Source organism: Pituophis catenifer, unplaced genomic scaffold, assembly GCF_029215685.1.
Source record: "Pituophis catenifer annectens isolate HBS135680 unplaced genomic scaffold, rPitCat1.0.hap2 SCAF_1, whole genome shotgun sequence".
NCBI classification, from domain to species: Eukaryota; Metazoa; Chordata; class Lepidosauria; order Squamata; family Colubridae; genus Pituophis; species Pituophis catenifer.
Genome location: NW_027256881.1, coordinates 305,049,944 through 305,061,688, shown reverse-complemented (window position 1 = coordinate 305,061,688; position 11,745 = coordinate 305,049,944).

Here is an 11,745-nt window from a genome sequence, read left to right as displayed (position 1 = left end):
TTGTACAAGAGAAATGTCTTCTACAATTTGAAGCTTCATCTATCACATAAATTGCCAACTTATTCATTAAAAACAAAGTTAGACCTCACTTTTCCTCTCTTATTAATGAATTTCTCACTAAAGATCATTTGCCAAGGCTACTTCACTGCAGTCGCTACCCAAGAAATGCATGAGAATCTACATCTTAATGAGCCTGTGAAGCCTTCAAAGAAATAGCCTGAAGATCACCTTGTTCTCAATTTCATTCTTCACTATTTGAAAGTCTGAATTCTTAGAAGCAAATAGATTCCAATTTTCTGTCTTTTGTAGAACACATAGACACTCCTATTCATACTTGTCCATCATTACTTCACTTGATAACCATATATATTAGTAGTACTGTTTAGTTAAAAGCTGGTTGTGGATCATCAACGTCATCATTGGAAAGGAACACAGGAGGCACAGTACAACTTTTGGCCATAACAAAATACAATATTTTCTGTAAGGCAAGTTAAGAAGTGCATTAAGCAAAACAAACTACTTTACTGTCTTTATTGACCTGACAAAGGCATTTGATGCTATAAACATGGAGATTCTCTGGATTGTTCTGAGACATTATGGATGCTCGAGAAAATGCATGAAGTCAATTCAGCTCCTCCATGATGAAATGACATGACGTTTATTTATTTATTTATTTCCCTTACATATCCCTTACAGTGGTCATATGCCAGGAAAAATTAAAATATGATTTTGAACAAGAATAAAATAATATAATATACAATTTTAACACCCCCTATTTACTTTTTTTTTTTTGCTAATTGTCAGTTTGGATAACTGCTCCCAATCCAGTTCTATTTCTCCTCTCCTCTCCTCTCCTCCTCTCCCCTCCCTGCCCTTTGCCTCCCCTCCCCTGCCCTCTCTCCTACCCTCCCCAGGTAATCCTCATCTTAAAACCACAATTGAACCCAAAATGTAATCTTGCTAAGTGACACATTTAAGTGAATTTTGTCACATTTTACAACCTTCCTTGCCACAGTTGTTAAATGAATCATTGCAGTTAAGTTAGTAACACAGTTGTTAAATGAATCTGGCTTCCTCATCGACTTTGCTTATCAGAAGGTTGCAAAAGGTGATTATATGATCTTTTGTAAGTCTTTGTAAGATTATATGATCTGTTGTAAATCGAGGACTACCAATACTGTTTTATGATAACTAATACATTTTATAAATATCCAGCAAAGAAATCAAGTTTAAATAAGATTATCTTATTTACAATGTGGAAGTTTTCTATGATCTCTGTGATTTTCTTAGACAAGCTTTGATTTTTTTCATCTGTATTCTTTTTTTTTTTTATAGAGAGATGACAGGAAACTAATACAGTTTGTTCTTGAAGTAAAATCATAATACCAATATTTTTTTAAAAAAACATTTAAAGATTAGGGAAATTTTCAGATAGCTCTGATTTATCATTTGTAGATATGTTGCACACTGTAACACATCTAGGTGCTTTGGGATGAAATGAATTACCTGAATTAATTCAATCTGATTGGAGTTGGAGTGGAATTTGTCTTGGTTGCCTTGGTAACCTATGTATCAGGATGAAAGGATGAAATGTGAACCTGGATATCTCAGCAGCATTTAATATGCTTCTCCATGGGTTTGGGGGTAATAGAGACTACTTTGCGTTACCTCAGAATGATAATTTCAAAAACCAGTTCTTGTAGAAATTATCCCATAATATTGTTTAGCATGCTTTCTCACTTCTTACTGCTTGTACTGTGTTTCCCTGAAAATAAGAACCTGTCTTATATTTTTTTGCACCCCAAAATAAGCGCTTGGCCTTATTTTCGGGGAGGTCTTATTATTTTGGGGTGCATGGAGCAAGACGGAGTTCCTCTTGCCGTCTTACCTGATTTCCATCTCTGTCTCCCTAACACTAACCAGAGAAAATGGTGGGGACCAGCTGTGTATGCGGTTAAATATTTTCAGGGAGGGCTTATTTTCAGGGAGGGCTTATTTTTTTGGGGTGCTTATTTTAGTGCATGCACTCAAAAGCCCAATTGGGTTTATCATCCGGGGAGGTCTTATTTTTGAGGAAACACTGTAATAGATGCCTAAAACTGTTAAAAATGTTGGTGGACAAAATAATGTCACATTATATATTTTATGAAAATCTTACTAAACTCCACAGTTTAATCCTGGGCTACATATATTCTCTTTTATTGAAAATCCTACTATTTTAGTCAGACCAGAATTGTCACGTTCTAATTTCACATCAGATCTCTCATACTATTTAGTAGGCATGATAGGTTATATCAAAACTTTAAATATCAAGAACATCCTAGTTTTATTCTCTTTGTTGATTCCTCAGCAAAGATCATCAGGCTCATCAGTACAGTTTCAACCCATCCTGGAGCCAGTTTAAAATGGTCAAGATAATCTGCTATTGCCAATATTGCCAGAAATTGTATATTCATTCACGGTACCCAACCATAATAGGTTAGAGATTAGGCTATAATTATCCATTGAAAGATTGAGGGGAAGTTTCTTAAGACGTCTTCTTTAAACTTACCACCTTAAGGAGGAATTCTGCTCTTTTTCAAAGTAAGGGTGAGTCCCAAAGTAGATTCCTCAGAGAAGCAATGCCTTTGATGTCCCATCAGCCAATGACTGGATGCAAAGTTTCTCAGAGAACTGGCCTCAAGTGCTTCTGAATGGACAATGAGGACTGCTTCAAAGAATAGTGGATTGCAATATAAATAGTAGATGAACTGGGAGTATGTATAGAAGCCCCGAGAAAAGTTTTATGGATACAGCATCTGCTTTGTTCTACTAAATGTTCTCATGGGTCTGGAATAATAGGAAAAAAGTCTTATCCATAATTTGTCCGATGAACCCATGTGCTAAACAACAAACAGAAGCAGTAAACCTATGGATAGCAGGTTTACTATAGCCCCCTCCCCACATTTAAAAGGAGCTACTTAAAAAGATGCGACCTTTCTTTGTTTAGCACCAGGCTACCCTACTCATCCATCCATCCATCCATCCATCCATCCATCCATCCATCCATCCATCCCACAAAATGTATATTAATATATTTGCCTGTTATCACAATGGTATAGAATAGAACAGAATAACAGAGTTGCAAGGGACCTTGGAGGTCTTCTAGTCCAACACCCTGCTTAGGCAGGAAACCCTACACCACTTCAGACAAATGGTTATCCAACGTCTTCTTAAAAACTTCCAGTGTTGGAACATTCACAACTTTTGGAGGCAAGTTGTTCCACTGATTAATTGTTCTAACTGTCAGGAAATTTCTCCTTAGTTCTAAGTTGCTTCTCTCCTTGATTAGTTTCCACCCATTGCTTCTTGTCCTGCTCTCAGGTGCTTTGGAGAATAGCTTGACTCCCTCTTCTTTGTGGCAGCCCTTGAGCTATTGGAACACTGCTATCATGTCTCCCCTAGTCCTTCTTTTCATTAAACTAGACATACCCAGTTTCTGCAACCGTTCTTCATATGTTTTAGCCTCCAGTCTCCTAATCATCTTTGTTGTTCTTCTCTGCACTCATTCTAGAGTCTCCACAATTTTTTTACATTGTGGTGACCAAAACTGAATGCAGTGTTCCAAGTGTGGTCTTACCAAGGCATTATAAAGTGGCATTAACACTTCACATGATCTTGATTCTATCCCTCTGTTTATGCAGCATAGAACTGTGTTGGCTGTTTTGGCAGCTGCTGCACACTGCTGGCTCATATTTAAATGGTTGTCCAGTAGGACTCCAAGACACCTCTCACAGTTACTACTATTGAGCAATATACTGTACCTGGCATTTTGTTTTTCTTGCCTAAATGTAGAACCTTACTTTTTTCACCATTGAATTTCATTTTGTTAGATAGTGCCCAATGTTCAAGTCTGTCAAGATACTTCTGTATCTTAAGCCTATCTACTGGGGTGTTGGCTATTCCTGCCAGATTGGTGTCATCTGCAAATTTGATGAGTTCCCCATCTATTCCCCTGTCCAAGTCACTGATGAAGTTGTGGAAGAGTACTGGGCCTAAAACTGAGCCTTGAGGTACTCTACTGCATACTCCATGTAGATGCAGTTCCATTGAGGACTACATGTTGAGTGTGGTTGGTCAGCCGGTTATGAATCCATCTGGTGGTGATGCTGTCTAACCCACATTTTTCTACTTTATCTAGTAGTAGGTTATGGTCTACTTTATCAAATGCCTTACTGAAGTCCAAATAAATTATATCGACAGTATTCCTCTAGTCCACTAATTTTGTCACTTTGTCAAAGAATGCAGTAAGGTTAGTCTGGCATGATTTGTTTTTGACAAACCCATGTTGGCTTTTGTTATTACTTTGTTTGCTTCTAGGTGTTCGCTGATTCATTGCTTGATTATCTTTTCCAGAATCTTCCCTGATATTGAAGTCAGGCTGATAGGTCTGTAGGTTCCTGGATGTATTTTTTTTTCCTTTTTTGAAGATGGGAACTAGCTCTTTTCCAGTTCTCTGGCAGTTCCCCGGTGCTCCAGGATCTTTGAAAGATATAGTTCAGTGGTTCTGAAATCTCGTCTTCCAGTTCCTTCAGATTCAGAACCTTGGGGTATAATCCCTCCAGTCCTGGTGATTTGAACTCGTCTAGGGTAGACGGGTGTTAACTTACCATTTTCTTCCCTATTTTAACTTGTGTTCCTAATCTGTTTTTTGTGGTGCTGTTTTTGATAGGTTGGACTGTTTTTTCTCTTTGTGTAAAGACAGATGCAAAAAGTTCTCATGGAATCCACTTAATATTAGAATGAGCTTTTACATCTGTCAGCTTTGATGGTTCTCCATCCTAGTTTTTGGATGAAAAGACTTTCATCCAAAGTTTTTTTATTGGCTCTAGGCCCAAAAGTTGTGGCTTACCCATTTACTCCAGCAAACTGCCAAGTAACTTATTTGCAACTCTCTCACCCCTTCCATGCTGAGTAAATTAGAGATTCTTCACTCAATAAATACTTTGTCCTTTGCTTATTCCAAAATTAGATAAAAAGAATAACATTTTTATTCTTAGTGATAATATTTGTGATCACCAATATCTCTTGTCTCATTTTTCCCAGTGGTTAATGGCAAGAGAAAGGAATGTTTTAGCACTGCATTTTGCACCTGAACAAACTAATAAAATAATGCGTCTCTGGGGTATTTTGAAATGTCTCTGAAAATACTTTATTAAAAGCAATATATCAAGTATTGTGATAGAAATGATTTAATTGCATCAGTTCAATGAGTTGTCTTTTTCCTTCTTTGAAAAGCCTTCATTATATTAATAACTTTGAAACAAAGAACTAGATTTAATATTTCACAGCAATTTAATTTAGCACAAATATTGAGGGAAAGTTTGCTGAAATGAGTTTTGGTTTAAGTACTTTTTATAGGTTTTGCAATAAGGAGGGTTTTAAATTCATTTGATTTGATGATGGCACCCCTTCTTTCCCATTGCAATTGGGTTTATAAATATCTATTCAAGAAAGAAGCCATATTCAAGTTTATTAAAATGGCAAATTATTCATAGGTCATTACACCATATCCAAAAGGTTGGTGAAGATATAAAACATTCACAAGAATGGAAGTCAACGAGAAGAGCAAAATTTAAAATGCAATATGATTTCTGTAGATACCGTAGTTGTAATAGCTGAATTAACAGCTTTAATATATCTGCTCCAATATGATATACCTGCTTATTTATTTCAATATTTTTTTTCCAAATCCCACTAACAAAAAAGCTTCTAATAATCCTCTCCTCATCACTGACACTTACATATATAAGATTTAGTTTTACAATAATGGAGTTGTTTCCACAAGACAGAACAAATCCAATATTTACCAGGTATATTGTTATTATTTATAACTTCTATAACCTTTTCCCATCATACCTAGTATAAAAGTACTTCAGTTCTAATTACATAATTGATTCTCTTCATGTCATGGGAAAGTTGGCTGCTGATATTCTTATTTTACAGATGAAAAACTAAGAATGTTTATACATAATTATAAAACTGATCGGGATCTATAATCCAGTGACATGAATATCTTCTTATCAATTGATGATACAGCATTAGTTTTCAGTAGTGGAAGAAGGCAGAATATTTTTTCACATTTTTCTTAGGAAACACATTTATCCTTCTGGAAGAGGCATTCTATTTTATGCCATCACTTATAATGATGCCTCCAGAAATATAAGAAAGGGACATTTCTTCTTTCTTTAGAACAGTTATATTAATGTAAGGTTTTTTGTTTTCTTTTGCAGTTTAGTATAATGAACTTGAGTTAGTGAGCACTTAGGTCAAATACATATACTGTATATTTACTTAAAATTAAGTATTTAGTGGAATTTATTTCTGAGTGATTGTCTTAAATTGTAACCTCAATACAACCTAGGAGAACCCTAATTTTAATTTAATCTAAAAACTTTTAAAATTGAGAACAAGTGGACATTTCCAAATGCTATCATCTGAATGAACAGATTATGCCCCCAACCCCCAGCTATTTTAGTTTATCTGTAGTTAAGGAGCAAAAGATAAATGTTTAGGTCTGAAAAAAAGTGTTGTTTTCCTAAGGCTATAAAAACATCAAATTAAGTTCTGAATGGAATCTAGAATCAGACACCCATTAGGCAGTACCAAACTGGATCAGAATGGACAAGTTTGCTCTTATTATTTCAAATCTATAGAGCCTCATGAAAGAAAATTCTATGCCAGGAAGGGAATTCTGGCTAGCGGGCAGAATATTTGGAGTGTAGTAATACAAATACTTCTACAAAATTAGGAAAGGCAATTAGAAGGTCTCAGTATATTATTTGGCCTTAAATACTATTTTTGATTGCAATACAGTGTACACATAATCATGATGAATTTATTAGGTTTTGGTTTCAAATGCACACATTTAAATACATACTCCATATAATCTACTCTGAAAGAAATTGAGAAGTTTCCATGTTTTATTCCCTGTACTTTCCAAAGAATTTTGAAGGCAGTCCAAGACAGTAAGAACGGTTCTCAGAAGCAGAAAATTCTTAGCAGAAATATTATCTGTTATAGTTTTTTAATGGTTTTTCATGGAACCTGTATGATATTTCTTGACTTTTTAATTTTAGCAGATCGGAAGAAGAAAACTCATATCTATTCACGGCTAGGTTCATAACTCCCTGAAGGTAAAGATTCATTTCAGGGGTGGGTTCTAATTTTTTTTACTACCGGTTCTGTGGGCGTGGCTTATTTTGTGGGCGTGATTTGATGGTCATGTGACAATTCTTTAGGATTTAGCAGAGATACTTTTAACTGCTTTTAACTGCTTGCAGAGCTGTACCAGTCTACCCATTTGTTCTTGGAGGCACTGGTCTACTCATTTGTTTTTGGAGGCACCGGTCTACCAGGCACCGGTCTACCTATTTGTTTTTGGAGGCACTGGTCTACTCATTTGTTTTTGGAGGCACCGATCTACCACCACACTGCCTTTTAACACTGATCAGCTATAGGGCGGCCCTTTGAAGCCCCGCGGCAAGAGTTTAAACAGTTTTTTTTCTTTCTAGCTGATCAGCTGGGGCTCGGGAGGCAACGAATAGATTGGGGGCAGGGCCAAATAAAAGGTAAGAACAATGTGGCGGGCAGCTCCCGAACAAAGAGAACCAGTTTGGTGACGTTGTCCACCAGCAAAGTATTGCTATGGATGGAATGAGTGTCTTCTATTTTTTTCATCTTAAAATAAAAGTGGGATTATTGTTATGTTATATATTATGTGTTTTATGCCACATTTTATTTTATGCTATGTGTTTTGTGTTGTTGTGTTATATTATATTATTATAATAATTTATGGTAGAAGATTACACAGTTTAGCATAGCATTCCAAATTCACTTCTATAGTAAAAATTACCATTTTTATGATAAAGTGAATCTGGAATACTTTTCTGTAGGACTGGTGATGATAATGATGATGCCATGTGTATCATTATCATAGAAACGATTTAAGTTACATAATTTGTGTCTGTTGTAGAATTACATAAAGTGGGTGAGAACATTTCCTCCTTAAATTCCCATGTTTTTTTTTGTATTGTCCATATTAACCTGCTTCATATGTTTGATATTTGTGCCTCATTATTTCCCTGTTTCCACTCTAGAGACAGAAGACATGGCAGGATATCCTTTTGGCTTTTGATCCTCTTCCCATCTGAAACCACTCATAGAAGTGGTGTCAGAGTTTGTTGCAGAAATCAAATCCAGAAAGCACACACAGGTAACTGATTCAGCAGGATTCATTAACTTCTCCTTATATACATAATAACACATGAGACATCTATACAATACCAAGAGTGGTTCTTCCAATGTGGTAGAGAGGAGAGATTGGTTTCAGTTTCAATTCAGCAGACAAATTCAGAGCTCAGCACAGCTAAGCCACACCCAGACTCCTTGCTTAAGTTTCTGTTTCCAAACAGCCCTCATTGGCTGACCTAGTTGCTATGCCTATTCATTGGCTGACCTTGTTACCATGTCTCTGCCAGTCATGAATTCTCTGACAAGTGGTTGGATTATTGCACATCTTTTGCGCTACTTGCATCCTTTCCTGTCAGAAAACCTGTCTGAAAGTTATGTAAGACTGGATTTCCAATAGGTAGATTCATTATCATTTTTTACAGCCACATTATTCAGCATTCCTATTGATTCCTTAGGGGAGGGTCTTAAAGATTTTAGCGAACTGTAAAGTCAGCCTCTTTTCCAAAATGCTGACTTGTAGAACTCCCTCACTCCAGCAGATGGGGAAAAGATCTTTGGAAAAGCAGGAATGTGCAAATAAACTAAAATGCTGAAAATGAGCTCAGGAGATGGAATACCCGTAATGGAAGAAGGAAACAGGTCAGGTAATGCCTCAACCTTGCAATTACTTTAGAGATGTAAGGTGCTGAAGATTGCTCATTAACTAAGGTTGTAAAAAAGCACATTTGCTGTGTCAATATTCTTTTGAACATTCATCTGACAGGCTTCTAAAAGGTTTATCAGAACTTGTTCTGATTCATCGGAAAATCCACTCCCTCTTTTGCACTGGAGCATTTTCTGCCTATCTCTAAGGGGAGAGTGAGTCAGATTTTTGCTTTTGTGTCCTCCTTCATATTTTGCCATCTTGATTCAAAAAGAGTCTGGTTTGAAAGTCCCCCCCCCACCCAATTATTAGCATGAAAGCTACTTGAAACAGCTCCTGCCTCTTCCACTGCAGTCTTTCTATATTTTCCTGGAAGCATGTCTGAAGTAGAAACTCAAATGAATTCAACTAAACACTCTTACCAGAACTTACTTTGATTTAATCACTTGAAATTTCTCCCAAATGAACTTTTCTGTTAATGTGTTCTATTGGAACTGGGATTTCAGCGTGTTAGAGGGAAAAACTTATGCTTTTCAGTGAGTTTCATTAGTTTGTATGATTTCTTTAAAAAGATATTTATTTTACCTGAGTTGCATTGGAAATATTTTTAACCCTAAAAGCCAGTGAGGGAATATTTTAAATCGATAAATGTATCCTGTACCCTCCCTCCTCATCTTTTAATTATGATTTTATCTAGATCAGGACTTCTATATTTATTGTTTTAGAGATATTTATATGTTATGATTTTAATGTTTTATGCTGTAAGCTTCCCAGAGCCATTTCATTATGACATGGACAGCAAATAAATGTAATAAATAAGTAAAAAATTAGGAATAATCACACCAAATCTTTGTTATTAAGCTACCTTTGCCTCTTAATGACAGAGCTCAAGCTCATTTTGATGGTTTCTCATACTCTATTCATTCAAGTGTTTCTAAAAATGTATATATATATATATATTTTAAAAATTCTGATGAAGCTCTTGCCTATTTGCATCAGCCAAAATTCAATGTATTCAGCTGTTCCCAACACAGAGAAGACCAGGTTGTGTGTGTACCTGCCAAGTAGCTATTAAATCTGAAGAGCCTGTCATGGAAAATTAAAGAATGTGCAATCATAAGTCAACTCCACAAAATTAGTTGCACTCGCAGGGATTAAAAGCCAGATTTTCAACATGAAACTCAAATCTGCTGTTCTGGTAAACTAATCTGACAGTTTTGTTTCCTCCCATGTTATTTAATTATTTTAATCCACATTATTCCTGTTTCATAGATGAAGGAATCTGCAAAACATAGTACATTTGCTTACTTAAATACTTACTTATTTTTCACCTATTTCTAGTCAGCAATGTTTATAAACTCTGTTTTTACAGTCTTTTATATGACTACCGGTAATTTCTTAATTTTTTTTTTAAAAAAATATTACATTTATTTGCTGGCCATCTTGCTATCAATTTTCCAAGTGATAATGTGTGCTGTGTTTGAAATTTGCACCAGGATATCTATAAAGCTTGAATGAGAATGTTCATGTATGCCACTTAAATTCTCTGAGGAGCTGAGAGAGATGAAGCGTCGGAAAAGACGCCTAGAGAGCATTTGGAGGACTAGTCAATCCGATTCCGACCGGACACAGGTGAGGTCTTATATCAAGACCTACCTAGTGGCGATAAAAGCGGCAAAGTCTAACCACTTTTCCGCTCTTATCGCATCTGCAGAGAACCGCCCAGCCGCCTTGTTTAGGGTGACCCACTCCCTCCTTCGGGGGGGAGTGCGGGAAGATCCCTTGCAGGGTCGCGCTGAGGATTTTGTGCAATTCCTGCATGATAAAGTTGCTCGGATTCGGGATGGCTTGGACTCCGACTGGATGAGTCCACGGGAGGAGACGAGGGCAGGTCTTGAGAATGTTACCTGGGAGGAGTTTGATCCTGTGACTCCCGAGGATGTGGACAGGGTTCTGGGTAAGATTAGTGCCGCCACGTGTTTATTGGACCCGTGTCCCTCCTGGTTGGTGCTGGCCTCCCGGGAGGTTACACGAGGCTGGCTCCAGGGGATTATAAGTGCTTCTCTGAGTGAGGGTGCCTTTCCTGCCACCTTGAAAGAGGCGGTAGTGAGGCCCCTCCTCAAGAAGCCTTCCCTGGACCCGGCTGAATTAGCCAACTATCGTCCAGTCTCCAACCTTCGTTTTGTGGCGAAGGTTGTTGAGAGCGTGGTGGCACGACAACTTCCCCGGCACCTGGATGAAGCTATCTATCTAGACCCATACCAGTTGGGCTTCAGGCAGGGGTACAGCACTGAAACGGCATTGGTCGCGTTGGTGGATGATCTCTGGAGGGCTCGGGACAGGGGTTGCTCCTCTGTCCTAGTCCTATTAGACCTCTCAGTGGCTTTTGATACCATCGACCATGGTATCATGCTGCAGCGGTTGAGGGGGTTAGGAATAGGGGGCACCGTTCTGCGGTGGTTCTCCTCCTTCCTCTCCGACCGCTCGCAGTTTGTGTTGGCAGGGGGACAGAGGTCGACCTCGAGGCATCTCGCATGGGGAGTGCTGCAAGGGTCGGTCCTCTCGCCTCTCCTGTTCAACATTTATGTGAAGCCGCTGGGTAAGATCATCCATGGTTTTGGGGTGAAGTGTCATCTGTACGCTGACGATACTCAGCTGTACATCTCTACCCCAGACCACCCCAACGATGCCCTTGATGTGATGTCCCGCTGCCTGGAGGCCGTGCGGGCCTGGATGGGGAGGAACAGGCTCAGACTCAACCCCTCCAAGACCGAGTGGCTGTGGCTTCCGGCACCCCGATATAGTCAGCAGGTGCCATCGCTGACTATTGGGGGTGAATCCTTGCCCCCCACAGAAAGGGCTCGCAATCT